The 22,738-nt window shown below is 40.6% G+C and overlaps 1 protein-coding gene across 2 annotated transcripts in view; it reads left to right on the plus strand.

Moving 5' to 3' along the window:
* b3gat1b (beta-1,3-glucuronyltransferase 1 (glucuronosyltransferase P) b) overlaps positions 1 to 22,738 on the plus strand; it is an 89,952-nt gene that overhangs the window by 22,273 nt on the left and 44,941 nt on the right. For both annotated transcript variants that reach the window (XM_015337391.2, XM_006642167.3), the window contains exon 2: positions 21,520 to 21,740. The gene's annotated coding sequence lies outside the window, so the exon portion shown is untranslated. The remainder of the gene's footprint in view (positions 1 to 21,519; positions 21,741 to 22,738) is intronic.

The raw sequence follows: 22,738 nt of genomic DNA on the forward strand, positions 1-22,738 counted from the left end.
TGCAGCTCAAATGGGAATCTGAAAGCTTGGCAGAAACCTCAGCAGTAAGCAAACCCAAACTTCAGAGCCACATCCCTGCAGAATTCCTCTCCCTACCCATGTGGAAATGGCAGATTAGCCTTACAGCAAATGTGCTATGAAATTTTAGCATTTTTAACCCTTCAGGGACCAGTTAAGCATTCTGCTTTTGCGAACTATTCTAACCATTTTGTGCCTCATTGTTTAATAGACGTGTATTGGGATCAACCTGACGACCGGTCTCCATGAGTCATCTCCTTTTAAAGAACATAATACTCCCCTAACTACCTGCTTTTCTTAGCCCGGCCTGGCACAGCTCCTGCAGGGTGGATAGTACTAGTGCCTTTCTGCAACAGGGGGTTTAAAAGGATTTCACATCTTGAGGGGACGTTGGGTCCAGTATAACAATATATACTGTAAGTGCTTGTTAGAGAAACCATTGGGAAAGTGAGTCAGGTGAGCATTGTGGACTGACGGGCCTATTCTCACCTGAGTCGTTCCTGATGTTCCGATGTACAATATTCTACCCTGCCTGCTGTTCCTGCTTCCGTTAGGCACCTTTGTGTCCGGTGTTAATGAGGTAAAAGTGAGCGTCTGAGATGCCACATGCACTGCCAGGAGTAAATAACACACTGTGTTCCACTTTTAAAGAATTAAAAAAAAACAACAGGGTGAGGTGAAAAACACAACCAGAAAAGTCGCATTTATTCAACCTGCCACTCTGCTGCTTGAAATGTGAATGTGCTAAGCAGTTTACCAGCCTTTTAAATAAAAAAATGGAAGAGCCGCTCCTCTCCCACAAAGTGGGATTTTGTACTAAACCATTTCTAAAACTAAATCTGATTACAGCGCTGGTCTGAAGTGGTTCAGTGCAGGCCCTGGCATTTTTTTTCTGCCGTGGTATTTGGCAAAGACAACTTAAATCAGCCACCATTATATTGAAACCAAAAGGAACTTATGGCTGCTGCTAATTCACAGCTGCCTGCCAAAGGCCTACAGCTGTTTCGCTGCTGATCGTTAAAAACAAGATAATGAAACGGTTTTGTTTGATGATACCAATAAAATAAGTGATACTTCTCCGTAAGTTACATCATTATTTGTCCAGAAGATCGAAGTGATCCATGCGCTAAAATGTAATGTATTGCATCTAACCGTCTTCCAAACAATTAAATATGGCAAATTATTTTTCCTTTATTTAAAAAAATGTTTCCATGTCATATTACAATAATGTGTCGCAATACATATATATACACAACACATCGTTTTGTTGCTTTGTCAAGGATATGGTCTACTTGCTATTAACATATACAGTACTTATGCCATTGTATATTTTGACATGTTTCATGTAACTCTTTGAATTAGATTGTTTGGGTAGAACAATTCATTCTTTGTCACTGCACTTGTTATAACAAAAATAAGAAATCTTATTCTGTCAGAGTTGTCAAAAAACATTTTCTAATTCCCGAATAAACAAAAACGAGTCTCAGGCGATTAAGGTATTTAGCATGAGTCAATGTGCCTTATATGAAAAATAAAGACAGGGGGAGAGAAATTTCAATTTCTGGAGCTGACAGCTGGAGATGTCTGTACAGAACACATTTAATTAACTTCTTACACCCGTCAAGTTGTGTTTCATGGGGAAAAGAATTGCATGTCACCGGTGATTAAAATTGTTTTAATTTTTTTTTCATTGTGGACCACAATTTTTGGGGTATACTGTATGCATGGTGTTTTTTTTTAATATGTTGTAGCTTTCCCCATTAGTTCCCAGTGATGATGAGGCTGTCGCCATACTGTATATCAATTAAAATCCTCCTCCTTTACATTTTCTTTATTCCACATTCCCCCGAACCCTGAGAAAAAAAAATTGTCAGGGGCTTTAGTCTGTAGGATTCCCAGTTATTTGGCCTAGTACACATAAGAATATTTCACTGCTGAAGAACTGTAGCACCTACTGTAGCTGACAGGTGTTCCCAGTAAAAGCTCGCAAACACATTGGGGTTCTAAATTATATTAATAAATGGAAGATTAATCGTAAGACAGGGGTGCTTGAAACCTGGGGAATTCCAACCACACACATAAAACATTGTGAAGAGAAATCATCTTGCAATGCCTGCCTGGTATTGGGGTAAAAAATGTTATACAATGCTTTGCCGCCCCATCGACACCAGCACGAATTCCTGTTTGGTTGCAGGAAAGAAAACGGCAGCAAGCAGTGAGCAGAAAACGGCAATCCTGCAGAAATGGAGCATCGTTAGAATATCGGTTCGGCCAACAATTGTGCGAGAGTAATGCTCTTCCAAAGACTGCGCGCTTCGGCAGTTGTGAAATGGTGCAAGAGGTCGGCTTAAGTCTTCTGGGAGAGGAAGAGATCATGAACGCTGGAGGAGGTGTCAGAACAGGGTAGTCTGGTATACCTGGCATAATTGAGATGGTGTGGCACAAGCACAGCTGTCGCATTGGACAGCAAGAAAGCCATGATGTTTCGCTGGAGAGTAAGTGAAAGGGGGGATTGCCTTACAAGTGTTAGCATAATTTTCCATTTCCCATCCTTACATCCAGAGAATATTTTTCCCCCAACACATGTGCCCATCTCTCTCGTTAAATCCCACAAGCCTTGGGAAGACTGTCATGACCTGAAGCTCATAGCTGGCGTCTCTGACAAAGAGGCTGTAGGGTGTGTTGTATGTACAGTATACCGAGGGAAAAAAGAAATGCCACATTTGCTGGAATGAGAATACTATGGTTATAGCTTATGTACTTTACCTCTGACCAGCAATACAGCTTGTGCAGTGAGGCATTGCAACTTGCCAATCACACGAAAGTTCGTTAGGAACTAATACCCAACCAGGTCCAGGTGGAACAATGCCTGATCAGGTCACCTTTATAAAGGCCTTAATTCAAATTAGGTCACTGCAAGAAAAAAGCCACACTGGTCAGTTTTCTGTGCATTCTATAATGCCTCGAATGTGAGAGGGCCATTGGCATGCTGTCGGCAGGACAGATGACCGTCCATGATCCGGTCGCCCTCAAGTGACCAGACCAGAGATGGACCGACAATCAGACTGGTCCATCTGAGAGATCGTTTCAGATCTGCCACCCGTACTGCTGCTGAAACTGCCAGCAGACACAATGCCCACATCAGTGACAGGACAGTGAGGCTCCATGCTGCTGGCCTCAGAGCAAGGCAACCTGTCAGAGGCCCACTGCTCACACCTCCTAGACGTCACACCCGACTGGCTTGGGCCAGACAGAGGCTGCGATAGACCCGTCAGCAGTGGCATCAGGTCCTCCTCACGGATGAGTCACTCTTTAGCCTGTCCCACGCAGACGGAAGGGCCAGAGTGTGGAGGAGGAGGTGTTGCGTTTCTTTTTTCCCCATCAGTATATATAAATTTTATTAAAAGCTCTGTAGTTCCCGAATCTTAAACGCTTGAAGTTTCCGAGGCTATCACAGTTCTAATGTAAGATACTAATACATTGGTCCAAATGATTGCCAAGTCATGTAATTTAAGAAATCACCTGTTTAATCTCACTTAAATAATTCACATTCTTTATAAACCGGTGAATAAATGGCGACTTCCAAAGTATCAGTTCAGGGGCGTTCCGTGACAAGGGTTTGGAGAACCTACAGCCTTTTGAAAACGTCGGAAAACAAAATTACCACAATCACAGCTATAACTTGAGGGATCCAGCAACTTCAGCGCTTACCCCCCCTAATTACCTAATCGCCAGTACAAAAACCTTCACACGCAGTTGAAAGAATTTTAATAAAACGAAATTACCAAGCAAGAGACACGAAAACTTGGCACTAATGGAAGAGTGATTGGAGGGTAGCGAAAGTAGTGGCTTTTACCATAGAATTAGCACATTTACATCCATGCCTTTCAGAAAGATGTGCCAAGTTTAGCAAAAGGCCAACCTCCCGGTTTCTTCACAGAGAAACCTGCTTTCCAATTTGCTGCAGTTGCGGTTCATTTTTTTAATAGGAAATTCCTGCCATGGCTGGCGTTAATGACGGAGGGGGGAGATGGCTTTTTGAAAAAGAGGCACATTAAAATTCATCCCTGCCTCAGAGCAATTGTTCAAGACTCAAAGGGCATATTTATCCCTTCCAATTAATCTTTAAACAACTTTCTAGCTCTTCAAAGGCCAATATCACACTTTATTATAAAGTAATAATGCCTGCTTTATTTTCTTTATTGCTGGATTTGAGCTCTAGGTGTAGCCTTATTAAGGATTTGCAAAAATCCCATTTACATTTCTTAATCATTTCCCTAAGTTGGGAGAGAATCACATTTAGTTATTATGGACGTCTATGCATGAGTGGCGCCCTTTGTTTTTAACACGGTCTTCCACCGTGTCCAAACCCCACCTTTTACAAACACTGCACACTTACAAAAAAATCTGCATTGTAAAAGCAGCTATGAAGTTTGAACCCATCTAATATTATCTGATTGACCACTAGAGTCGCTAGCTTTGGGAAAGATCTTGGGAGAGATGGAGTGCAAAAATGAAACCTTCAACTTTTTCGAAGATAGGGCTGAAAAATTAGGCGAGACAGAGAAAATCTCTGTCTCGCACACAGCAAATATTAACAGATGCATCATAAAACTTGTTTTTTTTTCCATACTGCAAACTGTCTGTACATTCTCTCCACTACATGTGAACTTTTGCTCTGGCCCTTGAAATACTTCGCAAATTGGTCCCAGTGGTTTTAACCTCGCTCGATAAGGACAGTGTAACAGCTTAAATGATCCCTAAGAGAGTAAAGCAGATACAACAGCAGTACTGTATCTGAGAAAAGGTTATTTGGTAATTAATTGTTGGAAATACTGTTAGTTAAACTGTACTTATTAGGCAAGGCATTTAACTCTTAAACTCATTGAACAGTATACTTACGGTATGTTACATAGTAAGTAATACACAATACAAATTGTTGTTTCATTATGTAAGGCTATAAACATATTCCTTTTTATCATCTTTGTGAAAACTCCTGTCAGACACACTGTTTCATCAAAAGTACCAGAAACTGTACATTTTTAGACAATAAGACTTCACAGCAAGGTGAAAGGACAGATGGACTACATAGACATCTCAAAAACAATAAGATTAAAATCAATTATATTGTACTGTGTGAGATTCAGACACGGTGAAAATGTTAAGGAAACTGCAGATTAGGTAACACTTAATACAAAGATATATTTTGATTCGATTTTTAGATGAAAAAATTTGACTGGCATTTGATTTTGCCTCTGTTAAAAGCTGAAAAAATATATTTTAAGTCCAAGGCTCCAGGAGTCACGAGCTTCCAAATTAGACAGCAGTTTCTGCCAGCCTACAGCCTAACCTCAAGGCAGAGTTCAACTTCAAAGCTGCTCATTTTAGCTCTTCTACCGAAAGAAAGCAAAAAACACTTTTCAGACATCTCTGAGCCAGTTAAGAAGCTGCCAAAACTGATTTGTACACAAGTCAACAAAATATTAACACAGAAGTGAATGATGCAGTAGCGAACAACTGTTGTTGCTTGCTTAAGAACGTAAGAACACATACAAACAATGAGGCCTGAATTTCTGTGATTACATTCTTAAATCTGCCTGTGGATTAACGTGGACATGCATGGACACAGTGCATGCATACAATCCAAAATCCATCCCTACAATCATTCCCTGAGCAGTAGCAAACTCCAACCCATTTTCCTGCTCCTTTTCCGTCTTTTTTTCGCTTGCTTTCCGTCTTACACTTTTAATCGTTCATCCCAATGCAAGGATGTTTTTGTTTCATCCAAACATGTCCCAAGACTTCATCGTTCTCTAGTTGTCCTTGTCCCTCTGTCTGCGCGTCTTTTTATACTAATACTTCTGATGAGAAAAGTTTGGAAAGAGTCACTGTTCATAGGAACAAATGTGAGTCTTTAATCATTTCCAACAAATACAAATGCCTACATGTTCTAATGGATAATGGGGTGTACAGTCTGTTTCTGGTTTTTGTAGTGTGCTTGTGTGTAAGCCATTTTACGTGTGTGGTTGTAAAGTTTTTAATGTCTTTCATGCATCCTTTTCGTGATTTTGAGTCAATAAGTCGAGACCAGTTACAAATGAGAGAAAGAAATTAGGTCCATTTAGCCTCTTTTGGTAGTTAGTAGCTACTGTAATTGACCCAGGTTCTCATCCAGTCATTTCCTTGAAAGAAGTCAAGGTATCGAGTACAATAATATAGCTGGATAGCTACATGCTCCCACAACCTTTTGGGTAAAGATCTGCCTCCTGTTGCCGGTTTTGAAAGCACATCCATGTTGTTTCCACTTACATCCTCTGTTACATTACAAGTCCCCTCATAATTCACTGTTTGAAGACATTCAGTTCTTTCAGCTTGTCAGTGTAGGACATTCCCTCGAGACCCAGAATGTACCTGGGTGCTCTTCCCTTGAGTGACTCCAGAGCTGCAAAATCTTTTTCTGTAACATACTGATCAGAATTGTTCCCAATAATGTAAATGAGACTTGTTTAATGTAACATCACATGATTTAAATTCTACACTTTGACCTACAGAGATCAAACATCTTTTGTTTCTGTCATTTTTATAATTACTACAGTAAATGCTTTGAGTGGAGTGTCAGGAAAAGCACTATAAGTGTAAGAAATGTATTATTAATTCAACATAAAACCAAAAACCACAAAGCAATAGTGGAAAAAAGCAGATGTAACTGTGCTACAAACTGTTGATGCCACAGAAGTCACAATTAAGAGGTGAAAGGGTCAATACAACATAATACTTCATAACGGGATTATAAAGTTTCCCTTGGTGTAAATCCTCAACAAGATGGCAGTCTGCTGTGAGGTCAGCCCTAACATGACTAGTTTGGGGCAAAAAGGACAGAAATTTGCCTTGTAGAGCCTTCATCTTGCCTTGATCTGGAAATGCTTGCATTGGATAATCACTCAAAATGCCTACCGAGCCATGTTCTAGCCAGCATTTTAAAATTTGCAAAGCAGAGAAGTGAACAAAGGAAAGACACTCCGTTTTCCAGTCTTTCATGCAAAAAAAACCCAACAACAAATGGATTCTTTATTCTTCAACAGATCTTTATTCTTTATTCATAACATTATTCTTCAACAGATCCTTCTACATGCCCAAACACAAAGCAACAGACTCACAGGGTTCTAAGAAACACCAGCACAGGATATTTCTAAATGCCTGGGCAGGACAATGTTTCAATAGCTGAGAACCCCAAGCTCTTTTCCACCACATTGCAGAGAAATAGTCTAAACGCACACAGCTCTTTTGTTTCCTCCACTGAATAAGAGAGGCCGGTGTCTGAAAGCTGTGCTTCCTTTGTGCTTTTTATGAGCCCTTCCTGCCCTTAAAAGTACGCATCTTGCCCTGCTCGCTGGAATCACCAAGCAGATCTCATCCTGGCCTCGCATCTCCTTTCATTGCTGTGATATCCACAGGACAACGTGATCCAGGTCTGACCCTCGTGCGAACTCAGTCTGCTGCTGGACAGTAGAAGGGAGCTGCATGGATCCCTCGTCTCTGTCTTTATTGCCATTTCCATCGCCCGTTTGTTATTCCTCTCCATCCTCCGCTTTCCTCTGCATGCAGCTTACCCAGTGCTTTTTTAGTATCTCATTTGCACTCGCCGCTAACAGCTAAATCCTGTTACTTCTCTCTAATACTCTCCCCCACATTACCAGCTTTTTTATCTATCAGATGCCTGAGCAGTTAAGGAAAATTCAGGAGTGCTGTTGACCACAGCATGTGACTGAACTACAAGGAGTGTTCTGCAAGAGTTTAACAAGTACCAGGGCACTCAATATGCACGGGTACATCTGTGGGTGCACCGCATCTCTGCGGCTACTTACTGTACACCTTCCAGACAATGGATAATCTAAATGATCATTTTTGTAATCAGATGAGTCTGTTTTTTTTTTTAAATGCAGCCTTAACTTGATGTAAACTTAAAATGTTCTACAGGTGATTGACAGGTCCCCTGATTAAGCTGTAATTCATTAAACTGCATACCTACACACCAGCCCCGTTTCTTCCTTATGATGAGGTAATCTACCCCCTAAGGCCAATTTTACCTGTTCTTTTGTTCACAGCTCACCCTGATCAAGGCAGAGCTTGACGTTTTGGAGACTGGTTTACAAATCTCGTTTGATCTGCTGTTATTCCTTCTTATCGATTTTTACTTAGTGCTTGAGAGAGCGAAAAGACCATTGTAAATTTAGCTCTGCTAATAAACGTTTGCACGTGTGCAGAGCAAAATCGCCAAATGTTCGTTTTGTAGCTACTGTAGACTATTGCCGGCTTCAGTGTGCTCGGTAAGTCATGAACGACCTCACTTAAGCATTTCTAACTGAAATCAAACAAATGCTTCAAAGATGGCTAGCCTCTGATTGTATGGATAGCTCTGTGCGATAACATTATCCTGCCATCACATCACTGCTGAAATCCCATCAAGACTTAAATGACACTGTCAGTACATGGGATCTACAGGACATATAAAAATAATTACAATACTCTTATAATTTTTTGGACACTACACTCAAAATTCTTTACAAGCAATGGGGACTCTCCTCCACCACCACCAGTAGCCCCACCTGGCTGTTGCACCAGTACTCTCATCACACACCAGCTGTCAGTGAGGAGGAGAAGAGAGTGAAGAAGCCAATTCATAGATGGGGATTAATAGGAGGCCATGACTGGTAAAGGTCAATGGGAAATTTGGCCAGAACACTGGGGTAGCACACCTACTCTTTTTGGGATTTTTAATGACCACAGAGTCAGGACCTTGGTTTTCCTTCTCATTTAAAGAACAGTGCTTTTTTTTTCCCCAATATAGTGTCCCTGCCATTATACGGCATTAGGACCCCACACAGGGGGTAAGCGTCCCCTGCTGGCCCCACTAACACCTCTTTCAGCAGCAACCTTAGCTTTCCCCAGAGTCTCCCATCCAGGTACTGACCAGGCTCACGCCTGCTGAGCTTCAGTGGAGCTGCCAGTTGTGAGTTGCAGAGTAATATGGCTCCCGTCTTCACACTTACTGTACATGCATCTCCTCCAAAGAGACAGGAGCTACTTTTTGTTAAGAGGGATATTACACATTTTGTCTAACTAAAATATTTTTATAGACAAACTCTTAGGTTTGTTTTACAGCACGAAGGCATTGTATTCCTATTGTTTGTTATCTCAGCTGTTTTATGCAGGAGTATTTTCACTTATACTAAAAAGCCAGGTAATATTGTAGGCTTGTGGCTGTTGATTTTAGCAGAAACACTAACATAGGAAAGTGACTGTTTAAGACCCACTTAACAGAGCCAGCAATGTGGACCTTGACAAAAAACGACTTGAGTTTGTGAAGAAAATGTCTCAGAGGTACGGTATGTTCCATGAAATCCCCATGAGATATACTATGTGATGTTCAAGGAAAAAGCAGGATCTGTGTTGTACTCTGCCAGAATCCCAGAACGTCAAGCATCCCAGACAGTGTTTAAAGAAAATCCCACCCTGGCTCCTCACCCCTATTTTCAGCATTTGCATATTCCTGGAAGTGTTGTAGAATCCCAGACCTTGTCCTGAAAATATGAGAGAGGATTATAACCTGTGTGGGATGCCAGTCGTACCAATGGACCCAGCCTGCCTGCGAGGTGAGAGCCCACGTGAGCAGGGAGAGAATAACGAAACTCCTCATGCAGGGCTTCCCAGCTCAAATCCCGAGACCCCAGGCAGAACCATTTGTATCTAAAGACCCAGGAGCGTGAAAAATGAGCCACAGCAGCTTCCACAAATTTGCCCGCCACCCTATCGACAGCAGCACAAAATTCCTGTTTGGTTGCAGGAAAGAAAACGACAGCAACCAGTAAGCAGAAAACGGCAATCCTGCAGAAATGGAGCATCGTAAGAATATCGGTTCGGCCAACAATTGTGCGAGAGTAATGCTCTTCCAAAGGCTGCGCGCTTAGGCAGTTGTGAGATGGTGCAAGAGGTCTGCTTAAGTCTTCTGGGAGAGGAAGAGATCATGAACGCTGGAGAAGGTGTCAGAACAGGGCAGTCTGGTATACCCGGCATAACCGAGACGGTGTGGCACAAGCGCAGCTGTCGCATTGGACAGCAAGAAAGCCATGATGTTTCGCTGGAGTAAGGGAAAGTGGGGAGTGCATTACAAGTGTCGGCATAATTTCCCATTTCTCATCCTTACATAAAGAGAATACTTTTTTCTCCAGCACATGTCCCCATGTCTCTCGTTAAGCCTGACCAGCTGTCAGGTGTGGTGGGTGTCAGCCAGCTCCTGCACCGACTCACACAGAGGAAAGCGACTCCCACTGGTGCCTGCTCCTGTGGCTTAGTGTTGGGTTTCCCAGTTCTAGATCCTGCCTATTTTAGGGCAAACGGAAGGGAGAGATAAGCATTTTGTACATGTTTGACAAACAAGTAGCTTCTCATCTCCTTAGGTTTGTGTGTACTGGCAGAGACATGCAGGTCTATGGAATTTCTTTTATGGATTTATTAAACAGAATTTCTGAGAATGGGCCTGATTTGTTTTACTGAAATGCCTTCAATATTTTGCAGTTTCACACTGGCAAAAAGAGTCTGCAATATAAATGAAACAAGAAAGGAAGGAACTTTTAGGCTACAAAATTTCTGTCATCGCAAAAAGTGCGACACTTTCAGAAGTTGTTGCTCTGCTTCTGTTCTTTATTTCCAAACAAAAAAACAAGAGAATATAACAAATAAAAACAAAAGAATATACTGTACAGCACACTCTACAAGTCACTTGCAGTTTCCTTACTGAGATAAGTCTATAATCATAGTGATTTCTCTCTGCTGTGCCAAGTCTATCAATATCTGGTCCTTGTTTTGAAGAATCACTTCAATTTTCTTGGAACTTTTTTGCGATTAACCTAGGTACAGCACATTCTTAACTCTGTAAGCCTCTTTGAAATTAAGCAGCAGGATGAAGATAATTACCTATATATGCAACGCGGGGGAAAAAGTGTAGAAGCGAAACTGGACGAGTCGCTCTGCTTTTTTAAATGTCAAAAAAAAAACTTTTTGACTCCAAAAAGTCATCAGACTGAGACAAAAGAAAGAACGAAAATTTAATTCTGAAGCACCACGGGGTGAGCGGAGCTGGGGGAGAAGTTCATCCTGAATCATTTGGAATTGTAAAAAAATAAAACGTCTTTCTGATAACTTCGAGCTAGTCTGTCAGCAGCATAATCTCTTGCTTTACTCCGACGGGAGCCTCCTGTGATTTGACAATGGCGGTGATGATAATGGCAGCTACGGCAGGACCCGAGTGTTGATTAGGGATCGCATCGCCCTGATTACATCCTGCTTTCTAAAAAAAGAAAGGAAAAAAAGGGGACAACTTTGCAAGGGGTGCTGTACAGGATAAATGCTCCAATATGTACTTCGCTGTATCCAGAGCCTTCTGTCTACTCAGCCGTTCGATGAATATTTACGACCCGCTGGCCTTCTCTAATCCGCGGTGATAAAGTGTCTTTTGAGGTGGCGTTGCGAAATCGCTGCCTCCCTCCAAGTGAAAAAAAGTCCGGGCTGGATATCAAGGAGATTAATCTATTCACATTCAGTCCCAATATGTAACCCAGTGATGAGAATAATCAGTATGTGGTAGGATGGACCAGGGCGCTGAACTCAGAATTGGAAGATTGTGGGTTCAAAGCTCAGGTGAGGCACAGCTTGTTGTATTATTGAGCAAAGTACATTTAGATGACAATACTCCAGCAAGCATATAAGCATTACCCCCACCCTGCTGTACTAGTGGATATAAATGAATATCTCTTTGGATAGAATCATCATCCCAGTAAATAGCTACAGTACAGTTTGCCCATATTTTTCGCTTCACTTCAGAATAGACATCACTCAGTTGTATATGTTGCAATGTTGCATAGAGGGACTCTTTTTGGCCTCATTTTTTAAGATTGGCATGTCTTAGTCTTTTTTGGGCTGTAAAGGAGACAAATGTCCACAGGCTCTGCAGCCAAGCTCTGACCTGTGAAGTTTAAGATTTTAAGATATTGTGTACCTCACAGCTACACAATAATGACATGGATAGCTGCATAAATTTGTTATTGAAAATAAATGTGTGAGACCACTCCTAAACTGCTGGATGTTTCCAGGACAACCTTCAGCTCTGTGTAGAATAAAACCAAAAGCTGCTCTGAATTAGACACTGAAAGCCAGATGCATGTTGCATTAGAAAACACTCTTCAATAGCTTGGCAACGGCAGTAGCAAAACTCAGATTTATTTTCAGATTTAACCTACATAAGCGCCTCACAACAAACAGAAAGGGAGCAAAGGTTTAAAAAAAACTTGTCAAAATCATAACGAACCCTCCCTGAATGCAACAGGAGTAACAGTGGGCCCTTTGCACCACTCTTTCAGATCCGCTACCAGCATCAGAATTCAGAGCATGTGCAGAAGATATGTGGAATTCAATTCATTCATGCTCAGAGGGAAGAAAAAAGACTGCAGAAAACCTCATGAACTGCTTTTTACAGAGACAAAATATTCAGTTCTGCTCTGTTGGCTTTTGTTTACTGCTTCAATATTCAATTAATCCAAAGAGATTAAATCTGACTAAAAAAAAAGATAGCACATTTCATAAATTTACAGGTTATCCAAGCTTCGTAGCAATGAATGTCCGAACGTTAAATGAACACATCTTTTGTGGTATCCTGGATGTTCCACAGCTCCTCATAAAAACTGTTGTTAATAAGTAGAACTGTGCCTTTCGGGTTTGGAAAAGAAAACAAGAGCTTCTCAGGTAAATTTCAACACATTCATCGGTGTAATTCGTACAGGAGTAAGACATTGCCCAAGGCAAACGAGACTGTACTTATCACAGCACCCAGCACTCAGTGACAGCTTCTGTACCTCACTGTGTACATTTTCCAAGTGGCTAACCCTGCAGTTCGGTTTCTAAGACTGGCGAGGTGCCCTTTGCATTAATAAAAGGGGGCTGCTTCCAACAGAGCAAACTGTTCATTGTTATGTTTCCCATCTCGTTCACATTGTTGCAATGATATAAAGAGTCCTTTCTCTGTCGATGAAACTCTGGCTGCAAGCAATGCTAATTATGCAGCAAGTCACTGTAAGCAATAATAATCGTGCAATGCAGACAAATGGACATTACGTACAGTACCTTTTTAACTCGGTCATACAGTAATATAAATCCAAAAATAGCATTTTCATATTAAGCATGAAAACAACCAAAACTCCTTAATCTGCCTTCCTCTCAAAAGAGCTTCCTTCAATGAAATTAGGAAAAATAAAATGTTCTACACAAATGTTATGCTGCTTAGTATACTGGGCTGTGGCTCTTAGTTGTCATCAGTTTCCTAGTTTGTTTCCAAGATTGTTATAATAATGATAATACTCTGCAAAAGCATAATGACCTGATTCAATATTTGTATAGAATATGTTCTTGGGTCTATCACCTTATAGAAAATTAATACTATGGAATACCAGTATTCCCTTTTTAAAATGTTTTGATAAATTGTACATAATGCATTTCCATACAAGTGTACAGTAAAACCGAAAACTACATTTTCTTTAGTAAAGCTGTAGTTTCATTAGCAGAACAGGAAGCAGGGAAAATGAGTGAAACAATCTGAGTCTGCTATTTCAAGAACCCCACTCAATGCTTACATCTCTATAGTGTTTCAAATGATGGAAACCTAAAAAGAAATGGATCCCCCTCAGCAGACCAAGAGACATCTTGAAGGACCTGAATATGGTAACGAAAACTTTATAAGAAAATAGAAACAGTGAAACATAACAAAAGAAATCCATCAACCTCTGGGTTATGGGCTCAGAACACATTCAGCATGATACAAAGATACTGCAAAGTATAAAAACTGTGGAATTCTGGCTGAAAAACAGAAACATCTCATTTTATAAAGCAAAGGGGTGTTTTCAAGGCGCTATATGGAAGAACTGCTAGGTTTGTGCATATGACTGTAAAAGACACTAGAAGATCACAGCAAGGAGAAAGGGAAAATGTGACTTGGCCACTGACAGAGAACATGTGCAGAATGTACTGTATTATGGACGGCATCAAGACCAGAAAATCAGCCAAATTTCATATGGCAACCAAAAGAAAAGAGCACCGATGGTCCTCATTTTCAAATTGGAACCTCTGTAGCATTCTCAGGCTTGTGCAGAACAAGGAGAATGATATTGCTGCACAGAAGAAAACAGAATGTAACAATTTTCACCCATCACGTTCTGAATCTCACTAAGCAAAAAGCCACGAAGGAATGGCCTGATGCAGGGAAAAAAAATGGTCTTGGATAAGGAATTTTAACTCTCCCAGAGATAACCACCTGACATACAAGACTGCTAGTTCTGCTGTGCTTGTCTATCAAGTTCTGCACCCCCAGAGAAACGCAAGGATGAGACCAGCTCGCTAAACAGTAAGTAGCTGGGAAAACCTGCATTTGTTTTTCTTGGTAGCCTCGAATAGACTTCACTGCATGTCACCACCAAATTGGATAAAGGGGCATGTATGATAGCAGTCGCAGAACCAAACTGCCTGTGTGAAAAGGAAAACAGTGACAGGGAATAAAAAGAGGAGCTGTGTGGTCATTTGTGTGTCTTTCCTGCGAGCCCATTATCGACTTGGAACTCCTTCAAGGCAGACAGCAAAATGCTAATTCACTTCGGCTACCATATTTAATTTACCTTTGAATAGGTTAGGGAAGTACAAGGGCATAGAGGAATTTGACAATATTCTTCATCTCTAAGGTTTGCAGCCTATCGACCACAATTACTTTGACGGCTGTGAAAATTGCTGTCCTGTAATAGTCACCAGCTGCTGGCATGTGCACAAAAGTGAGGCTCTTACAACACTGAACAGCTCCAACTATTGTACTATTGGCAGTCTTATTTCCTTTGGTGTAGCACAACTGCGCAGTCTTAAACATTCTTATTGCGGCCTCTGATATCAAGCTCTGTCCAAAGATCAGAAGGGAAAGGCAGATGTTAGCTTTTCATACACCAGAGAGAGGGTGCCTACCTGTAACAGATTTTGCTGGGTTTCTTACTCTGTTGCCTGACAGTGTAATTTTATTTATTTAGCAAAGTCCCTGAGCCCGAGCGATAGCTTCTGGTCCGGCTGTGTTGAGTGTGTGCAAGTCCTCTAGGATGTGCTGTATAGCTGGATCCATCCCACAGCAACAAAGAGCTTTGAACTGTGCCTCCATCTGTAGAGGCTGGCAAGACAGGGACCATGACCAGTCCTAAAGAGATTGAGTGTGAAATTCCATTTTATAAGTAATAAATGAATAATCAAGTAATAATAAGTAACAAACAAGTAATAATCTAATCCACATTCTTCCATAATAATGTATCTTTGAGAAAGACCGCATAATGCTTGACATTTCAGTCTCCAGTATGCTTGTGATATACAGTGGTTTATACACTGGAAAACCACCTAGAGACATAATGGACGTAATGGTTAAGACACTATTGCTTTACAAAAAAAGATTTACAAAAAGCATGAAAGGGGTTAATCTTCAAGGTGCACTCTGCTGAAATCAAGTACATAGAGACATTTCAGATAAAAAAATGATTTAAATTGAAATCAATATTAATCAATCAATTCAAGAATTCTTCTCCACCTATTATGTTCATCTTGCTTTAATATGAGATCACTTAAAGCAGGTTTGATCATAAATTTTACTCCATCTAAATTGACCACTATTTGGGGGGCAGAAAAACATTAGTTTAATTAAAATACCTTTAAGTCTGTTCAAGTAATTTATCACTGCAAAAAGCCAGTCTGTCTCAATCTTGTTGATGATTCCATTCATCTTCAGAATGGCACTTATCTTCCTAAAATTAGCGCATATTTAAGAAGCACACTCGTTGAATTTTTATAATATGCGGGTCAAACTAGGCATATACTGTAAGTAAAATCAAACAGAATGTATAGAGAAAGCCCTGGAAGATGACAAGCCCCAATTTCTTGCTAATTAAGATAAGATCACTTTATTGGCCATATACAATTTCTTGTATTTGGAATGTGTCTTTTCGCATACCCCAGCTTGCTCTCCATGAGACACACAGACAGAAAGCCAATTCAAGCATACTGACATTTCTTATTAACCCAAACTTATAACATTGTAGGTTGTGGAAGTGAATATAGTATCTCCAGAGAATTCTACAGTTGCCAGTACTACAAAGAACACATGAACAGCAACAGCTTTGTTGAAGCATGACAGATGCCTTGCAAAATAAATCAAGTTACGAGATAAAACCCAGGAGAAAGGTTACTCTCGCCCTTCAATCCATTTTCTAACTGCTTTATCCAATATACAGATGAAGCACCACCATCCTACCCTAAAAGTTACACCTGCTCTTCAAAATCCGAGGGAAGAAATTCACCATGGACTGCAACAGACTTGCGTGCGAGACCACAGCTTCCTTCCTCAGTTGCAAGGCAGCCTCAGCTGTTTCTAGGCAAGGCCCACAGCTGTCCTATGCTGTACTGCCAATCCTGGGCCTGCTAATGATAATGAGGCTGGATGGTTCCACGCTGTTGCACAGGATGCTTCGTCTGTCGCAGCTACACCATCCCCCGCTACTGCGCGAATACAGTGGTAATGACAGGTCTGAACGATGCATTGAAATCAAAGCTGCGCGCAAGGGTGACGGGGGAGACGGCTCGCCGCTGTCGCTAAACGATATCCCTTCTTTCCTCTCGATAAATTTTGAGGTGTGTGAATGTAGAGTCGATTTTTTTAAACATTTTGTCATCCCCTGACTTTCTCAAAGATCATCGGCCTCTTGACTGATTCGTATTACTAGCTGACCGCGACTGGTTTCCAGGTGCCCCTCCCGGTTGATCGCAGTGCTCCCTAAGACTCTGGTACTCGGCTGTGACTTGCTACAAGACAAGTGGCTCAAAGGCGGGCAGGTCAGAAGGGGTCTGCCGGTATTACAGACTCTTACTTTGTCTGTAATCATGGGCTTCGTAGCTACAGGCAGAACTGTGGGGGGGGAAATCACCGATCGCCTAACGTATTACAAATAGGATCTTTTATGAAAAGTATGATCTTTTTCACACCTAAGCTTCAAACAGACTAGACCACAACATTCCGTGAAGCCAGATCCTTCTCCTTCATTGAAAGCACTGCTCCCACTTCCCTGCATTGATGACACAGTTAACGGAGTGAGGATTGATAGGGGTTCAGAGAGGCAGTTGATTCATTTCTCCCTACCATCAGGGCCTCGGAACAGGCGATCAATACTAATCTGTTGATCCCTCGTGCTCCCCCTCCAAGGGTCACCAGCCCTTCCATTGATTATCTCCCTGCCCTCTGGAGTGCCATTTAAATGAGCACCATTCCTCTCTCTCTCCAAAAGACCCTGCTACAGCCTGCAGGCTATTTGGTCATAGCTTTATACAGGCTGGCGGCTTCAAATCCCGGGCGTGTTGTTGCTATAAGGAACAATTCATAGCTGATCTCATTTTGGTCCTGAGCACGAGGACTGAGTCTATAACTAGGACTGAGTATTCAGCCAAAGCAGCTATCATAGACTGTACGATTACATAATCAGACACTTGGTCATCTTGACACCTGTCTCTTCTATATCCTTACATCTAAAATATTTCACAATTGTGTTACAGTGGGTCTGGATTATTATTGTGCTGTTACACAAAAGGGGGTCTTTTTTTTTTTACTTTCTTTCAAGCAAGGGGAAACTGCCAAACCCTACGTTAATACACAGAAGATGACAACCACCAAAAAGCAGAAATGAAAGAAAAGAGGCAGAGAGAAGGAAAGACATTGCAGCAAACGTTTGAAGTATTTTCATTTTGAAGTATTTATATTGTAAAATATCCCTCTAGAAATATTCAACATCTACAGTATGTTGTGTAAGTGAATACATCTGCTGTAAGCACAGAATACAGAAGTAAATGAAACAGTTGACATCTGTACGCCAATAAATCTGGTTGCATGTGGGCGCTAATATTAACTGTCCCCCAGGGAGTCCTCAGTACCTACAGAAACCACCACATTCAAGCATGAAAAAGCTAACCGTAGGCTGGAGAAATTTCAGACACTGTCATTTCGCTTTTACTGGTCCTAGGCTGTAGGACTCTTATCTGACTGTAGCACCTGATCAGACAGAAACAACACTGTCAGATTGCATGGCATGTATTCTGGTGTCATGAAACATCCACAATTCCTAAATTCCTTCCATTTGGCCTTTACAGTATATAGACAGAACCAAGCTAGGAGGCAGGCACTCAGTTGTTAAGGAACAAGTAATAGGTTTATTCCATGCTGGAAAAAAAGAAGAAAGAAAACGTTTCGGCCGTGGAGCCTTCTTCAGTTGTGAGCACCCTGCATGGAAAATGCAAGTCTGCACCTGCCATGACTTCCTGGATGGTCAGTCAGGGTGACGCAGTCAGTGCTGCTCCTGATGGAGCCTGGCTGTGTTTCTTTATTCCGCCCATGTGAGCGCAGTGCTCTGACATCTAAAGTCACAACTGGCCGTTCTAAATTGGATGGGCATATCATAAAAAACAAGAACAAATCATGTATACTGCTACTGGGCAAATGATACAGAATACCACACAAGGTCACTGGAGATAAATAAATGTCTTGCACAGGTGTAACTTTACCCTCTCTTTTCAATTGTTCTGCATCTCCTTACACAATCCCCAGGAGTAGGTTTAGCAGATTATTTTTGGAAATGTGCTCTCCTGTGCAGAGTTTATTTGGGTTTCAAGTGATTGTTATTCTGCAAAGATTTTTCATTGTCTGACCTCCACTTTTTTCATTGCTTTCACTCTTCTTCCAACACAGATGACACAGCATTTATTATCATACAATACGTGGATCTGCAAGGGCATGTGAATGGCCTAATTAGCTGAGCACACAAAAATAGAAATTATTTACATATGACTGCGATGATATTCTTTAACTTGTACAGAGGTGGCATAAAATCCAAATTAATAATGATAACCGTCCTCCGCTAATCTCAATCATTTGATTTTATTTTTAAATAAAAGCTGTTAAAGTGATTCACTGTATACTGTATGTGAGCATGATATCACCTAGAACTTGTTATAGTTATACCAGATGAGTAATTTATAGTTTGCAAAGCTCCTCACTATTAATGTAAACAATCAGTGGTTGAATCTTTTGGATTAAGCAGGAATTAATTTGTGAATTAAACAAGGGTGGAGGTGACATGCTTATTGATTTCTTCTTGGACACAATAAAATCAAATACATAAAGACACATGAGCACAAAAAGTATGCCAATGGTATTTTGACATTTCTTGTGGCAGTTTTAATTAAAAATCAAATGCAGTTCAATTAAAATTAAATCATTCTTCATTTGCTGCATGATTGGAGTGACCTTTGTCTTCCTCATTTTAAATTAGCATTCTTTACATTTTAATTTAGTATCTCAAGAACTTGAAAGAGAAGCGGAGAACAGTGGCACTGGATAATTTAGTGCCAGTCAGCCAAATGTCATTTGCTCAAAGATCTATCTTTAAATTACCTCAATCAACATCATTTAACCTTTGAGAGAGAGGTAAATGTAAATATACTGTAATTGAATAACTGGATCTTGCAGCAATGTCTCAAGTTTTATACAAGTTAGGATTCTTTTAAACTCCATGCTGTCAGTTCTTCTAATTCAAGACATACTGTAGAACTAAGCTTGCAATCAAGACTGGATGTTAGGATCCTGCCTTTAAACATTAAATGCTGAAAAGAAAAGAGACAACATTTCAGCTTTGTAGTAAATATAAAAAAAACAGGTGTCACACCTGAATAATAATTGCTTACACTTATATAGCGCTTTTTCTGGACACTCCACTCAAAGCGCTTTACAGGTAATGGGGATCCCCTCCACCACCACCTATGTGAAGCCCCACCTTGATGATGCGACGGCAGCCATAGTTCGCAGAACGCTCCACACATCAGCTATCAGTGGGGAGGAGAGCAGAGTGATGAAGCCAGTTCATAGATGGGGATTATTAGGAGGCCATGATTGGTAAGGGCCAATGGGAAATTTGGCCAGGACGCAGAAGAAGGCTCTGCAGCCAAAATGCTGTCTCTCTTCTTTTCCTTTCAGCATGGAATAAACCTTAACTGTTTTCTTTTCAGCCTATGCCTGCTGACACAGCTACCTACTTGAATTTAAAAAGTCAGTTGAATGCATTTCAGACTTTTCAGACCAAAAGTATTAATTGGTTTGTAGCAAAAGTTCACGTCATTAGGAAATGCATTTCAGTCAAAAAAAGGATAACGGTACTGTATCTCAAAGTGAAAAGAGACTTGTTTAAATTTTACGTGACGCCTTAATCTGGATTCATCTGGGTCTGGACAGAGATTCTCACTAAAAATGCTGAATTTGAGCACAAACCACATAGCAAAATTCACAGAATTACAATACATATATTTTTGCTACGTTTTATATATTGTTTTGCTATGTAGATAATAATTAAAGCTCAGTTGATATACTTACAACTACTATACTTTTTGTCCTAGAATACATCCTGTGTTTTTATCTTGGGTTAATTGGATGACAGCCTGCTCTCTTGCATGTTTTTTCAAGATTCTATACAGCCAAAGTTATACAAAAGAAAAGAAAACTATGAAAAACAAAGCTGAAGGACAACTTTTCAGATTCACTGAAGTATTACTTGATATTATTACAGTATTACGAAAGGCATAGAGGAAAGCCATAAGCAGAAAAGCATGCAGTATATTCTCACAGCGTGTTTTATGTGAGAAAAATGTAAAAGTTTTGAAAAATATCGCCTAAATGTACAACAAGAAAAAAAAACAAAAAAAAGCCTATCATTCGTTTTTTTTAAACGGCACTCAGTTTGTTTTTAAACTAAAAGTCATGTTCACTCCTGATAAATGAACTATGCATGCATGTATGTAATGGGCCGTATTTGAAATTCTGGGTCACAAAGCTTGTGCCGAAAAATGAATCTTGAATGTGTTTTTCAAGTATGCAGAGCTGGTTTTCTAAACCTGTGGAAAACGTTAACCTGTGGAAAGTTAAATTCAAGGCAGACCCCAAATGTTAAAAAAAATAGTCCCCAGTTTGTGTGAATAAAGTATGGCAAGTGTGCAAATGATTTATATTTGCATAGGATATATTCACGCACTCATACGCGGCACAATGAAAATCATCTTTTTTCTGCAGTGCATGTTTTGGGGGTGTAGGAAATGAGGCATTAAATAAGCAAGGAATGGCCTTTGAAGTGACCAAGCTCTGGAAGACATACAGTACATTGGGTCACATTAATTGAATTAAATTGAATACATTGTCATTATGAAGCCTGTTTGTCGGCCACGTGCTTTAAGCATGGTCGGGTTGAAGCAGGGGTTTCATGCCGCTATTTTCCACACAAATCTGTCTTTGGAAATGGGAAGGAGCACCCTTACTGATAGACGCTCGTTTCATTGACTGTCTTTTACCAGGGGTTTTCTGGGAGATGCACACCTTGATGTTGTTCTCACATCGGCCAGGCCTGCAGAGCACAGAGACCACTGCCGGACTTCTCGGATCAAATTGCTGTCCGGAGCTTCAATCCGCAGTGTTCAGGGGCTGCTAAGCAAGACTTGATCAGGCAAGGATCAATCAAAACTGCACCGGAAGGAAAAAGAAAACACAGAGACCCAGCACAGTGGAAACAACACTTGTAAGTCCTGAGCTAATAAATTCAGTGGCATGTCAATAAATCTGTGAAAAGTTCTGTGTTGTTTTAACCAAAATCATGTCAGGATGTTTTTCTGTCTGGATTTAAGGATGGAACGGAAAGCATGCTAAATTGTTTTCATTAAAACTGCTTAGCCTGTATCTCCAAATGGGCCAGCTAGATGCTCCTAATTTTCAATGCCTCCAAATGTAACAAGATTATGCTGCATATTGGAGAAAGAGAGTGTGTTCCTGCACATAGGCAGGCGTGTAGGATGCTAGGGTAATACCATCTTGATCTGTGCTTTAAATAATTTTATTCATCCGTCAAGAACATTGGCAAATGATTTCTAATTTATGATTAAAAACCATTGTCTCAGTGCGTCCACTTCCCGCAGTAACAGCATTGTAACTGTGACTACAAACGTTCAGGTGAGGAATAAGAAGTGGATTTTGTCAGAGGTTGTTCCCCTCGGACAAAAGGAAAAACACATTTTGGCCATTTGGATTTTGACTTTGCAGGTTTGTTTTTCTGTCTGGGTGTTTTATAACTGTTAAACCCAAATGACATTGATCATAATTGCCGTTCCTTAACGGGCAGGTAGGGTTGTGTGAAATGAATAGTGCAGTAAACTTCAGTCATCTCAGGAAGAAATCCCTAATCATAGAAAGTACCTTACAATGGAGTTCAACAGGCGATTCTGAAATGAGTTTTTCAATTTGGCTCATTTTGTTTGGTTCTTTTTTCATTTTTGAGAGTCATTGTGCTTTTTAAACAACTGCTCTAAAAAAAAAAAATGGAAGGCCTTAAGCTATTAAAAGGAGCAAACCTGTCAGGGCTAGAGAATGAATCCTTACCCTCATTATGTGGAATTGTAACTTCAATTAACGCCAGTAACTACAAAAGCCCAAATCAGTTTTCGGCACCATTATCCAATGAAAGCTTCCATAGGCAGTGCTGTAGCCGAGTGAATAAAGTAGCCTTTCTGGTCTGGGGTCTAA

Source organism: Lepisosteus oculatus, chromosome 23 (assembly GCF_040954835.1).
Source record: "Lepisosteus oculatus isolate fLepOcu1 chromosome 23, fLepOcu1.hap2, whole genome shotgun sequence".
Taxonomy (NCBI): Eukaryota; Metazoa; Chordata; class Actinopteri; order Semionotiformes; family Lepisosteidae; genus Lepisosteus; species Lepisosteus oculatus.